The sequence below is a fragment of the Myxocyprinus asiaticus genome, chromosome 1, assembly GCF_019703515.2.
Source record: "Myxocyprinus asiaticus isolate MX2 ecotype Aquarium Trade chromosome 1, UBuf_Myxa_2, whole genome shotgun sequence".
NCBI lineage: Eukaryota > Metazoa > Chordata > Actinopteri > Cypriniformes > Catostomidae > Myxocyprinus > Myxocyprinus asiaticus.
Genome location: NC_059344.1, coordinates 39724120 through 39738303, shown reverse-complemented (window position 1 = coordinate 39738303; position 14184 = coordinate 39724120).

The window sequence follows — 14184 nt, the reverse complement described above, 5'->3', positions numbered from 1 at the left end:
CGAGCCCTGTGGCAGTTGAGTATACAGAGAGACTCGCTGCCGGCCCAGTACACATGCTAACTAAGAGTCATGTTCTGGGGTAGGTGCTCCGAATGTGGCGGTTCCCTGTAAGGCCAACCCCATGCGATATATATCTTCCACTAGTTTGTTTCCCTGTTGGCAAACTGCATCTTCCTAGGGCAGAGCCCCTCTGCCCCAGTCTCCATGTTTGTAGCAACTCCTCCCCCGTTGTGTAGGATCTACCTTGAAGACTCTCCACATGGTCGGAAAGACCATGTGACGTATTTTTGGTCGGGAAGACCATGTGACCCCCCTCTTTTTGGGCGAGGTGTGGTCTCTGTGGTGTCTTCCCCTTGGGAGGGACACCCCCCGACTAGACCTGGCGGCCCAGTCGGATAATCCCCCTTCTTTGTTAGGGAATGGAAAAAGAGAAGGGGAAAAGAGGCCACGACTAGGTTAAGCCTGTCTCTATCTTTTGGGTAGTCAACTTGTCCCCAAAGGGCCATTCGACACTCATAACTTGTTGGGGGAGGTTACGTGTTGACCTGGTGTGCTGGCTGAGGCACACAGTAGTCTGCCCACCACACACCGCCAGTTCACGTAACACAGTTCAGCCAATTGTGGCGTTTCATATAGGGACCCCTAGTGTCACTACATCGACACAACGTCGAGTGAGTGACAGATAGGGAACGTCATGGTTACTTGTGTAACCTCCGCTCCCTGATGGAGGGAATGAGACGTTGTGTCCCTCCTGCCACAACGCTGAACTACCCGCTGAAATGGCCGGACCTTATATCGGCTCCTCAGCATAAAACCTGAATAAGTGGTTGCAAACCAGCTCCTTTTATACCCGTATGTCCGGGGGAGTGGCATGCAAATACACCACTCGCCAATTTTCATTGGCCTTTTATCAAAGACCAGAGGTGTCACGGGCTCCCAAGAGTGACCCCTAGTGTCACTACATCGACACCACGTCTCGTTCCCTCCATCAGGGAACAGAGGTTACACAAGTAACCATGATGTTTTATATGTGTGTGTGTATTCTAATTGTTACTTGAAAGAATACTTTTTATGTTTTTTTAAGTTTCGAAATAATTATGACCACTGGAGTGCATGTTTGTGTCGGTGGGGGGTAATTTTATGTAATTTGATTATGTATTTTCTGTTATGTTTAATTAATTTTTTTTAAAGGAATCAATAAAAATTGTTAATGAAAAAAATAGACTAATAAGGGAACAAGACATTTTCTGTGGAAGCATGACCATCACATGCTAAAACTCACCCAAGACAGAGAGACTGAACAGACTCTCACTGGATCTGGACTTTTGGAAAATCCTTTAGACCAAAACTAGTGCTTTTCTACCATCTCCAAAGGCACAAAATGAACATTTCTTGGGTTTTTACAATGCATATACAGTTGTGCTCAAAAGTTTGCATACCATGGCAGAAATTGTGAAATTTTGACATTGATTTTGAAAATATGACTGATCATGCAAAAAAAACTGTCTTTTATTTAAGGATAGTGATCATATGAAGCCATTTATTATCACATAGTTGTTTGGCTTCTTTTTAAATCATAATGATAACAGAAATCACCCAAATGGCCCTGATCAAAAGTTTACATACCCTTGAGTGTTTGGCCTTGTTACAGACACACAAGGTGACACACATAGGTTTAAATGGCAATTAAATGTTAATTTCCCACACCTGTGGCTTTTAAAATTGCAATTAGTGTCTGTGTATAAATAGTCAATGATTTTGTTAGCTCTCACATGGATGCACTGAGCAGGCTAGATACTGAGCCATGGGGAGCAGAAAAGAACTGTCAAAAGACCTGTGTAACAAGGTAATGGAACTTTATAAAGATGGAAAAGGATATAAAAAGATATCCAAAGCCTGAAAATGCCAGTCAGTACTGTTCAATCACTTATTGAGAAGTGGAAAATTCAGGGATCTCTTGATACCAAGCCAAGGTCAGGTAGACCAAGAAAGATTTCAGCCACAACTGCCAGAAGAATTGTTCGGTATACAAAGAAAAACCCACGGGTAACCTCAGGAGAAATACAGGCTGCTCTGGAAAAAGATGGTGTGGTTGTTTCAAGGAGCACAATACGATGATCCTTGAACAAAAATGAGCTGCATGGTCGAGTTGCCAGAAAGAAGCCTTTACTGCACCAATGCCACAAAAAAGCCCAGTTACAATATGCCTGACAACACCTTGGCACACCTCACAGCTTTTGGCACACTGTAATTTGGAGTGACGAGACCAAAATAGAGCTTTATGGTCACAACCATAAGCGCTATGTTTGGAGAGGGGTCAACAAGGCCTATTGTGAAAAGAATACCATCCCCACTGTGAAGCATGGTGGTGGCTCACTGATGTTTTGGGGGTGTGTGAGCTCTAAAGGCATGGGGAATCTTGTGAAAATTGATGGAAAGATGAATGCAGCATGTTATCAGAAAATACTGGTAGACAATTTGCATTCTTCTGCATGAAAGCTGTGCATGGGACGCTCTTGGACTTTCCAGCATGACAATGACCCTAAGCACAAGGCCAAGTTGACCCTCCTGTGGTTACAGCAGAAAAAGGTGAAGGTTCTGGAGTGGCCATCACAGTCTCCTGACCTTAATATCATCGAGCCACTCTGGGGAGATCTCAAACGTGCGGTTCATGCAAGATGACCAAAGACTTTGCATGACTTGGAGGCATTTGCCAAGACGAATGGGCAGCTATACCACCTGCAAGAATTTGGGGCCTCATAGACAACTATTACAAAAGACTGCATGCTGTCATTGATGCTAAAGGTGGCAATACACAATATTAAGAACTAAGGGTATGCAGACTTTTGAACAGGGGTCATTTCATTTTTTTCTTTGTTGCCATGTTTTGTTTTATGATTGTGCCATTCTGTTATAACCTACAGTTGAATATGAATCCCATAAGAAATAAAAGAAATGTGTTTACTGCTCACTCATGTTTTCTTTAAAAATGGTACATATATTACCAATTCTCCAAGGGTATGCAAACTTTTGAGCACAACTGTATATACAGTACATAATGAACTATAACACTATCAAAAGACTTCATTGTATCATCATTCTACACTTCACAATGCACATAACCAAATTTTATATGCAAACATGAATCACATGATGCGTATCTGTGGTTAGAATCATAGAATTCATTATTCTGATCTCATGCATACATGATGCTCAATTATACAAAGTATAATAATGTATATTCAAATGTTAATGTGTAGTAAAGTAACCATAAAGAGAAAGTATGTCATGTTTCATATGTAAATGTTGGTCTGTTTATGTAGAGAATGTTGATAACAAATGTCATGCTGATTTAATTATATAAAAGTCAGGATAAAAGTATGCTCACTTTTTGAGTGGGAAAACTGACAAAACTTAGAACAAAGGCCATAAATTAATTATCTTGAGGGGAGGACACTTTGACCACAAGCCCTCTGAAAAGCCGCCTCTGATTGGCTTAGAGCCTCTTCGGGGTGTGACCAACCAGAAATGGTTAAAAAGACCAGCCTTGACAACCCCTCGCTCTCTCTTCTCTGCTCTACAACCTTTGCACACTCTGACCTCTGTCCTGGGAATTCCCGAGTTCTCCCTTGCGGGAGTCCTTGCCTCCGGAGCTCTGCCTGGTCATTCCATCACCCATCCATTGACGCAACAGACAAAGACCTTCCACGATATTAAACAAAGGTCCAAAACATTGACGAAGCACAATCAGAACTTTCTATGGACCCAGCCAAATAAACAAGGCAACTCAACGAAATGCAACACAACGAAATGCAAGTACACCTCCAGACTTTTGCTAGAAAGTGCTGGTGTTTTTTTATTTAAATGCTTTGGGTAACCTAATTGCAAATCTAGGTATACTAAATGAAGCATTGATGGTTCTCAGGGCTTGGCCTATAGACTCCATAAAGTTAAATTTTCTCAGTTACAGGTAATTTCCATTCGCCTTCTGTAACAGCTCACTCACCAACCTGTTTTTATGTTTGACTATGTGTGTTAGTTTAGTTTTTATGTTGTAGGTTAGCAATAAAGTCTTGTTTGTATTCAAAGACAATTTGACTGTGGTATATTTTGAGTAAATAATCTTAAGATCTACGCTCCATGCTCAAACAATATTTCAACATATCTGTGATATTATTTTCAATGGCCATGAGAATATTATTACTCTAAAAAGTTAACAGATGTGTCATATCAACTCAGCGCTGGTCGCCGAGTGATCAGACGTACACCTTGATTCTTTCAATATTCCCTGATTTAATAATAATTCCCTTCTTGAGCTAAAATTCCTTACATATAAATTGTGAGCAGATAAATTGAGCCTATTGTATTACATTTTTAATGGTGGAGAATTTTTATTCAGATTTCTAATCTGATAATTTGCCATTTATCCTACTTATAATGACTCTTAAATTATTTACATTTAAATCCTACATATTACTGGTGAAGATATGCAGGCAATTTAATTTACATTGTGAGCATATTGCAAATCACTCAGTCTTTGTGCTGTATTTTATTTAATTCCCTACATACTACTGGTGATGAATGCTGGTAGTTGTAATTATACCCTGCCACAAAGTTGCTAATTTCCTACACATTATTGGTGGAGAATGCGAATAGTTCAATTTAAATTGTGAGCATATTGCAAATCACTCAGTCTTTGTGCTGTATTTTATTTAATTCCCTACATACTACTGGTGATGAATGCTGGTAGTTGTAATTATACCCTGCCACAAAGTTGCTAATTTCCTACACATTATTGGTGGAGAATGCGAATAGTTCAATTTAAATTGTGAGCATATTGCAAATCACTCAGTCTTTGTGCTGAATTTCATATAATTCCCTACATACTATTGGTGATGAATGCTGGTAGTTGTAATTATACCCTGCCACAAAGTCACTAATTTCCTACAATGTTGATATGTTAATTTTCCTCATTAAAACATTTATGCTTTTGAGTAAGTAGCCTGGAAAATGACTGTTTAGGCTAGGTATGCCATTTTTTAATCTACTGATTAAGAAGGCTATTTTCAACGAGGTGCAGACTGCTTATCGGGTTAAACTATCTTTTTTTTCCATGTGTAGGTCAGGTTTAGAATAAATTTGGTTTATTGTAGGCTACATCACAGGTCTATTTTTTGTCTATCCTATAGCTTTTTTTTTTCCATCTTCACTGTTACTGGTTAACGTTCTTTACCAAAAAGCTGTCATATTAGATCAATGGCTAATGCACGACTGCACGTTGTGAAATACGCGCAACCTTTCAGTGCATTTTTTTTCCTTTCTCATAGATTTGGTTTGCCTGTTATTTTCAACAATGTCCTGAATGTTTTAATATGTCAAGTAAATTTTACTTGGTGAATTTTGTTTAGAACAGGCTATTAGGGTTGCTCTATTGATCCTGCACTATACATTCAATTGTTTTCAATAATTATGCCTGTATTCGCTAATGATTCAGTGAATTTGTGTCATGTTCTATATTTAATGTACAATGACCAAAATGCAAGGTGAACACGTTGAAGATAAATGCCCCTTTTCAGTGGAATTTAGTGTCGGATTTGGTATTTTAACAGATTAAGTATTATAAGTGGGTTGCATAAACACAATTTTGAATGTTTTCTGAAGGTTGGTTTCTTTTTAGACTAGTCGACTCCAAAATATTTGTTTAAACATCAGTGAAAGTAGTTGTTCTGCACATCCTTAATAGACACGTTTTAAGCAAAGGTAAAATATAAACACCCAAGCCTAATTCTGCAGACTTGAAGAAACCTGATGGGTCCTCGATTAGGTAATGTGGATGGCCCTGAAGAACAACGGTCCTTTTCATCGATATATCAAAAACGCAATCAGATTTGTTGGAAAAACCTTTGTCCATACAGGATATCACCAAAGCACTTAATCGCATGCCAAATAACAAATCTCCTGGCCCAGGAGTTCTACAGACAGTTTTGGCCTCTGCTTTCTCCCTAATTCTACAAAGTCATGTGTGAAATTAATGAAACAGGTAACATACCTCATCATATGAATACTGCTTATATTTCTCTTATCCCAAAACCAAACAAAGACCTTACTCAATGCTCCAACCTCAGTCTAAATGCACTTTGCTGAGGCAACTTCTTCGACCTCCACATCATGCACTAAAAGCATTTAAAGGGATAGTTCACCCAAAAATGAAAACTGTCTCATTATTTACTTACCCTCATGATATCCCAGGTGTGTATGGATTTCTTTCTTCACCAGAACACATTTCAAGAAAAAGCTCCTAGCTCAGTAGGTCCAAAAATGCAAGTGAATGGAGAGTTCTCTTTTGAAGCTCCAAAAATCACAGACAGTCAGCATAAACATCATCGATACAACACCAGAGGTTAATGTCTTCCAATGCTATACGATCACTTTTTAAGTCGTTTTTAACTATAAACCATTGCTTCCGTTAGGCTTCATGAGAGGGTGGAGTCCAAGCAGTCTCGTTGCCACTATTCAGATGTAATCTCAAGTTCTTTAGAAGACATTCATTTAACCAATGGTGTCGTGTGGATGAAATTTATGCTGACTGCCTGTGAACACACACCTAGCTGGGGATTATCCCTTACTTGTTCAAGGCATTGCTGTCAGATTTTTAAGCATAATCAGCATAAGATTCTGCATGAAAATGTGCTCAATGTGACAGACACTGGGCAGGAGAGGTTTAGATATCTCCAGGCAAACAGCATGTTTCAATTTTAGTGAGAACAAAACTTAAATACTCACATCACTGTCAACCTTGCTGAGAAGACTTTCCAATTGTGGAATGCTGCTCATCCTTGCTGTACATCTGCAAAAACCTGAGCAAATACTGTTCCACTCCAGACTGAAACGACTTTATTAGGTCTTTAGAAGTGAGGCGAGTGAACTCTGCTTCAATTTGTTAGACATAAAGACATGTCATGCACTTTCCATTCCACAATGAATAATAATAATAAAAAAAATACATGCACTAGCACAAATGGAGAACCATAGCAGTCAATAATTATATATACAGTATATCATTCTGTTAACCTTTGAATTGTACACAAGTAATATTCTCATTTCCTAGCTGACACATACTTTATTTTCAACGAACAGTGCTGGCCACCTCCATCACAAGGGGTTTGTTTTCAACAATTTCTTTATGCTTCACCGAAAATGTGCTTGCCATCTTCCCTTGTATTTTATTCCAGTCCACCTTTCTCTTCTTCATTTCCATGGCCATTGACTCTCTCTCCTCCTCAAGCATTGTTGAACTTTTGTCTTGCGGCATATCTGGAAGGAAATTCCAAATACAACCAAAAGGCGCCATTTCCGGTAAAAGTCAAAGAACTCTGCGAGAATCAACGTCATAGAACTCTCTCACAAAAGCTGAAATCTACACCTGAATATCACCACGTGTGATAAATTGCAAATCACCTTGCTGCCCCCTCTTCTCTCTCCCCCTTCTCCCCTTCAACAGCTCTGGACCAACACAAAGACACAAGATTTATATGTAAAATATAACAAATACCATGAAAACAAAGAATGCAACTGTATTTGATATCATTTAAGAGGTCTCTGTGCGACTGGTATAGTGGTCTCTTTCCCATGTTGATAAAACTAGTGGTAACAAAATTATAAGGTCTTTGCCAAATACTGCACAATTCTGGAGGTGTCTCCCCCTCCTTGACCTACAATTGAAATGATCTCCTGTATGTTAACAAGGTTAAACCCCAGGAAGTCAAGAACCCATTCACCCCCAAATTCTCATTGTTCAAAGGATAATACCATTGGTACACAGTGTTTATTCTGTCTAGATATTTAAGGAAAGTTGGCAGAAACTCGGGGAATCTGTAAGCAGATCTCCCATGCTGTACCGCTGCATGTAGTTTTGTCAGGTATGTTTCTTTGACTTGTCTTTTATTTTTAGTAACGCTTGTTTATTCTGATCATGTGAAATTGGCTTTGATTTGAATTTCTGCAACAATGTTTTATATCCTACCTGACAAATAAATTGTTATTATTTGATTTATTCTGAATTCCTCCGAAATCATTACTGGAGCTTTAATATAGGAGGAAGCCATTTAAAGACTCTCAGTCACTGCTCACCGCCCATCTCAGCAAGTTGTATATACGTGACTAAGCAGCAATATCGTCTGGTTAGGAGACAAGCCAAAACAGACGATATTAGTTAACCCTACAACCGCTGACTAAGAACGGAACTGGCTATCCATTTTCGGGAGGTTTACGTAATTTAATAACGGCTGGCGTAAGTCTCCAAAGATCGAAGGGACAATGAATAGAAGAGGATTTAGAGTAATCAATAACCTAAAAATGTTAAATTAAAAGAATGATCAGAAATTAATTAGAGCTTAAATATAAATTAGAGGTCAACTTAAAATTGGAGTCAGATTAATATAAAATTGGAGTCAGATAAAGTGAATAACGGAATCAAATGTGTGAATTAATAATAATTGCTTTACTTCAGCGCTCAGAAAAGACAGAACAATGCAGAGAACTTCAAGGGCAATTTACTGAAGTCCCACTCCGGAACGGATAGAAAATAATTCCTTTTTACAATGACACGAAGCCACTGCTTCTGTATTTACTTATTTTGTGTTTTTGTATAATTCACTCATACTTTGCGATCTACATCACCTTAAGCTGTTTGAAAATTTGGAGTGCGTCTGGACTGTGAGCTGTGTTTTTTCCTATATCAGGCACACAAGCTAAAGTGCTGCTCGCACATCATCATTATTACAATTTCATATGATCTTATGTTACGTTAAATGAGAACAAACGACTATTCGACAAAGAAAGTTGTCAACATTTTTCTATTTAGATTTTGTTTTTACCAATCGTTTCAGCGCTAATCAATATTAATGATAATGTTAAATATTTAGTATTTCATACACATCTTTGTTTGTTTTGTTTTTTTTGTTAAGGGGTACTTAAGCCTTACTGATGGTACCGTTGGGGTACTTGCGGCGCAAAATTTTGGGAAACACTTGATTTAATTGAACAAAAACTTACCTTGATTAAGTGAACATGGGAAACTATATTTTGGTATCTTAGCCTGTTCACACAAATGAGGAGCTCTGTAGTGTTATTCTGCAAACATTAAAAGCCAAGACAAGCAGGAAACTAACATGTGAAATGGAAAGTTCACTCAAAAATGAAATTCTTAGACCTGCCCAGACCAGTAGGTGATGATATGCATGTAAAATGTAAATCACCAAAAAACTATAGAATGTGAAAGTGAAAGTGGAGATTATGGCAAAAAAGATCTTAGATATTGATCTGTTTCCAACCCACACCTTTCATATATCACTTCAGAAGATATGGATTTAACCATTGGAGTCGTATGGATTACTTTTGTGCTGACTTGTCTGATTTTTGGAGATTCAAAGTTCTGGCCAGCATTCACTTGCATTATGAGGACCAACAGAGCTGAAATATTCTTCTAAAAATCTTCATTTGTTTTCAGCAGCAGAAAGAAAATCATACACATCTGGGATGGCATGAGGGTGAGTAAATGATGAAAGAATTCTCATTTTGGGGAACTATCCCTTTACGAACAATACTGCTTGACAAACTATACAACAAACAAAACTCACCCATTCAGTAAACTTGAGAGTATATATTTTGGTCTTTTAGTCTGGACACACAAACAACGAGTTCTACAGTGTTATTCTGCAAAAACTAAAACACAAAATAATCACAGAATAAACATTTTAACACATCATGAAAAGAAAACATCTAGACCATTTCAGAGAAACCCCGAATATCAAGCTACCAATAAAGTGAGTATGCCTCAAAACAAATCATTAATACTTTGAAGAGTCTACTACATATTCTGCAACAGCATGAAAATGTCAAAGGAGATTTTTAGATAGCTCACTTCAATGAAGCAGAAATGCTTTTGGAGAGAGGAGAAGCCTGCCTTGTACCATGTATGCAGAAAGGGGAGAATAATGACTGAGATCCTCTGGTTGGACAATGTAGTTTCTTGCTAGCTGGTTCTTACAGATTTCATAACATTGGAGATGTTCTATGTACCACACTGTGCAAGGCTCGATGATGAAATAGGGCTTGTTCTCAACAATCAACACATTGATTATTTTACCAAAGTCAGGAAGTCCACTTGTGCTCCCGGTTGATAGAAACATTCCTCGAGTGTACTTGAATTGATGCATTTGTCGCAAAAGACGCAGCCATCACAATACTGAATTGGCTTTTGATGGCATTTTTAACAGAGGCATCCAAACAGTCAAAGTGCAACCATTGAAATTATCTCAGCTTCAGCTGTTGGTTTAAACAAAGTGGGTGTGTCCATGTGATAAGCCAACATGAGCTGGTGCCTGCAGGCTAATGTGTGTAGTATTTTTTTGAAGTTATTGACATCCTGTTCAACCTTCTTGAAGAAGCTATGTTTGGCTTCAAATCGTATTGTCCAGAAGTCAAGCAGAGGCCCACAAATTAGATGTGGCTACTGCTCTATGAAATGATGTGTAGGTCTTAGTTTAAACTCCTGCAGAAGTTGTCTGTGCTCATGTATTTTGGCCTCAAGGTAGCAAAGCTTTTCCTCAGTAAAAACAGATGATGCAAAAACTTCAACAATGTCTTTCAGCTCTAAAATAACACCCCACACCGCGTCATTCTCAGGGATTTTGTCTCCAATTAGCAAAGGTAACAATCTCAAAAGAATGTCTGTTCCCTACAATTGTACCTTTAACAGTAAAGGCTTTTGGGATTTTCTGAGGCCTATTTGTTTTGTCTGAAAATCTGTAAGGAAAGGTCTGGATGGCAGTATTCAGTTACTCTAATGTAAAGTACTTCCTGCAAATCAGTGTCTTCAAACACATACAAAACTCCACAGGTACAATTCCTTCCAGTAAATCATGCAAAAAATCAGGAGGAAGCCAGCAATACAGTGGAAGTAGAGCATGTAGAGCAGTTAATTTAGGGCACATTCACGCTTTACTCCATCAACAGCTGTTTTTTGGTTTTGTAAATTCTTTATTGCGTCATTATAGTACAGTTTGGTTCTCATTGGAAGTTAACCAGTTCTCACTGAAACTCTCTGAATTTCACTGCAGCCAGCTAAGCAAAATCTGCAAAATATTTCCAGAGTAAATGACTCTTGAAAGCCAGCCAAAGAAGGTGCACCTAAATTGTCAGAAAACAAATACAGAACAGTACCTTTTACACAGGAACCCAAACGGCTAATGTAAAATCCCTGGTTTTCAAGTATACTGAGGTCCTTGAGAAGTGGTTCAATAACTTGTTTGCATACAAAAGCCTTCACATCATTGCTTTTGCACAGAATGCAAGATATATGCTGGATAAAGTTGATCTGTATTTTACAGGCAAATCTGCAAATACCCATTATATCATAGTAACCTTGTGTTTTTTCATGTGGTTCCTAAAGGCTTACAAATGTCAAATTCATCTATATACAACCCCAGGGAAAGCACAACTCTTCACCTGATAGAAGTGGATTGTTTTTGAAGTATAAACTGTAGAAAAGGAGGGGTATAACCAAAACTATTGGTTCGGTGTTGGATTCCAATAGAATCGCCCCTGAAGGTTTGTGTATGCCAAAAACATTTATTAATTTGCACTTTATCAATTGACTCCTTTATTAATTTTATCTGATTCCAATTTTATATTAATCTGACTCCAATTTAAGTTGAACCTCTAATTTAGATTTAAGCTCTAATTGATTTCTGATCATTCTTATAGTGTAATCTTTTTACATCTGATGGAGGGAAAGAGATGTTGTGTCGATGTAGTGACACTAGGGGTCACTCTTGGGAGCCCGAGACACCTCTGGTCTTTGATAAAAGGCCAATGAAAATTGGTGAGTGGTATTTGCATGCCACTCCCCCGGACATGCGGGTATAAAAGGAGCTGGTATGCAACCACTCATTCAGGTTTTATGCTGAGGAGCCGATATAAGGTCCGGCCATTTCAGTGGGTAGTTCAGCGTTGTGGCAGGAGGGACACAACATCTCGTTCCCTCCATCAGGGAACAGAGGTTACACAAGTAACCATGACGTTCCCTATCTGTCACTCACTCGACGTTGTGTCGATGTAGTGACACTAGGGGTCCCTATACGAAAAGCCACAATTGGCTGAACTGTGTTACTTGAACTGGCGGTGTGTGGTGGGCAGACTACTGTGTGCCTTATAGCCAGCACACCAGGCCAGCACGTAACCTCCCCCAACATAGTTATGAGTGTCGAACGGCCCTTTGGGGACAAGTCGACTACCCAAAAGATAGAGACAGGCTTAACCCAGTCGTGGCCTCTTTTCCCCTTCTCTTTTTCCACTCCCTAAAAAAGAAAGGGGATTATCCGACTGGGCCACCAGGTCTAGTCGGGGGGTGTCCCTCCCAACGGGAAGACACCGCGGAGACCACACCTCGCCCAAAGAGAGGGGGGGATATTTAAGTGGAAGAATACGGCACATGGTCTTTCCGACCATGTGGAGAGTTTTCAAGGTAGATCCTGCCCAATGGGGGAGGAGTTACTACAAACATGGAGACTGGGGCAGAGGGGCTCTGCCCTAGTAAGACACAGTTTGCCAACAGGGAAACGAACTAGCGGAAGATATATATCGCATGGGGTTAGCCTTACAGTGAACCGCCACATGCGGAGCACCTACCCCAGAACAGGACTCTTAATTAGCACGTGTACTGGGCCGGCAGCGAGTCTCTCTGAAAACTCGACTGCCACAGGGCTCGGAGGAAGTCAACCAGGGAACAAAGTTTGTGAACACTGCTGGGAATTAATGGCGCACGTCTTCAGCTCAAAGGGAGGTGGAAGGTGCTATGTGCAAGCGATACACCCGGCCAGCTATCCCGGGCTTATCCGCTTGTGTTGTGTGCCACTACCTGGGATGAAACTGGTTCCACCCGGAGGTTGTAGAACCTTGCAAAGGTATTGGGTGTTGCCCAGCCCACTGCTCTGCAAATGTCTGTTAGAGAGGCACCTCTGGCCAGGGCCCAGGAAGCCGCTACACCCCTGGTAGAATGGGCTCGTAGCCCTACCGGGGGCGGCATGTCCCGGGCGAGATATACCAAAGTTATGGTGTCAGTGAGCCAGTGGGCGATCCTCTGCTTGGAGACAGCGCTTCCTTTCCGCTGTACACAAAAGCAGACAAAGAGCTGCTCAGAGATTCTAAAGCTCTGCGTGCGATCCAAATAGATGCGTAAAGTGCGCACCGGACACAGCAACGTCAGGGCTGGGTCTGCCTCCTCCTGGGGCAGCACTTGCAGGTTCACCTTGCAGGTGGGAACCTTGGGCACATAGCCCGGTCGGAGTCTCAGGATCACGTGAGTGTAACCCGGACCGAACTCCAGGCATGTTTTGCTGACAGAGAACGCTTGCAGTTCACCTACCCTCTTGATGGAAGTGAGCGCAGTCAGGAGGGCAGTCTTCAAGGAGAGTGCCTTAAGCTCAGCTGACTGCAAAGGCTCAAAGGGGGCTCTCTGTAGACCCTGAAGAACTACAGAGAGATCCCATGAGGGAACAAGGCATGGTCTGGAGGGATTCAGCCTCCTGGCACCTCTTAGGAACCTGATGATCAGGTCATGCTTCCCTATGGACTTACCGTCGACTGCGTCGTGGTGTGCTGCTATGGCGGCAACGTACACCTTCAAGGTGGAAGGGGACAGCCTCCCTTCCAGCCTCTCCTGCAGGAAGGAAAGCACTGATCCGACTGCGCATCTCTGGGGGTCTTCGGGTCGGGATGAACACCACTTAGCGAACAGATGCCACTTAAAGGCATACAGGCACCTCGTAGAGGGGGCCCTATCCTGAGTGATCATGTCTACCACCGCCGGGGGGAGCTGTCACGAAGAGCGTGAGGTCCGAGAACCATGTCTGGGTGGGCCAGTAGGGTGCTACCAGGATGACCTGCTCCTCATCCTCCCTGACCTTGCACAGGGTCTGTGCAAGCAGGCTCACTGGGGGAAATGCATATTTGCGTAGGCCAGGGGGCCAGCTGTGTGCCAGCGCGTCTATGCTGAGGGGAGCCTCGGTGAGGGCGTACCAGAGCGGGCAATGGGAGGATTCTTGGGAGGCGAACAGATCCACCTGTGCCCGTCCGAATCGACTCCAAATCAGCTGGACCACCTGAGGATGGAGTCTCCACTCT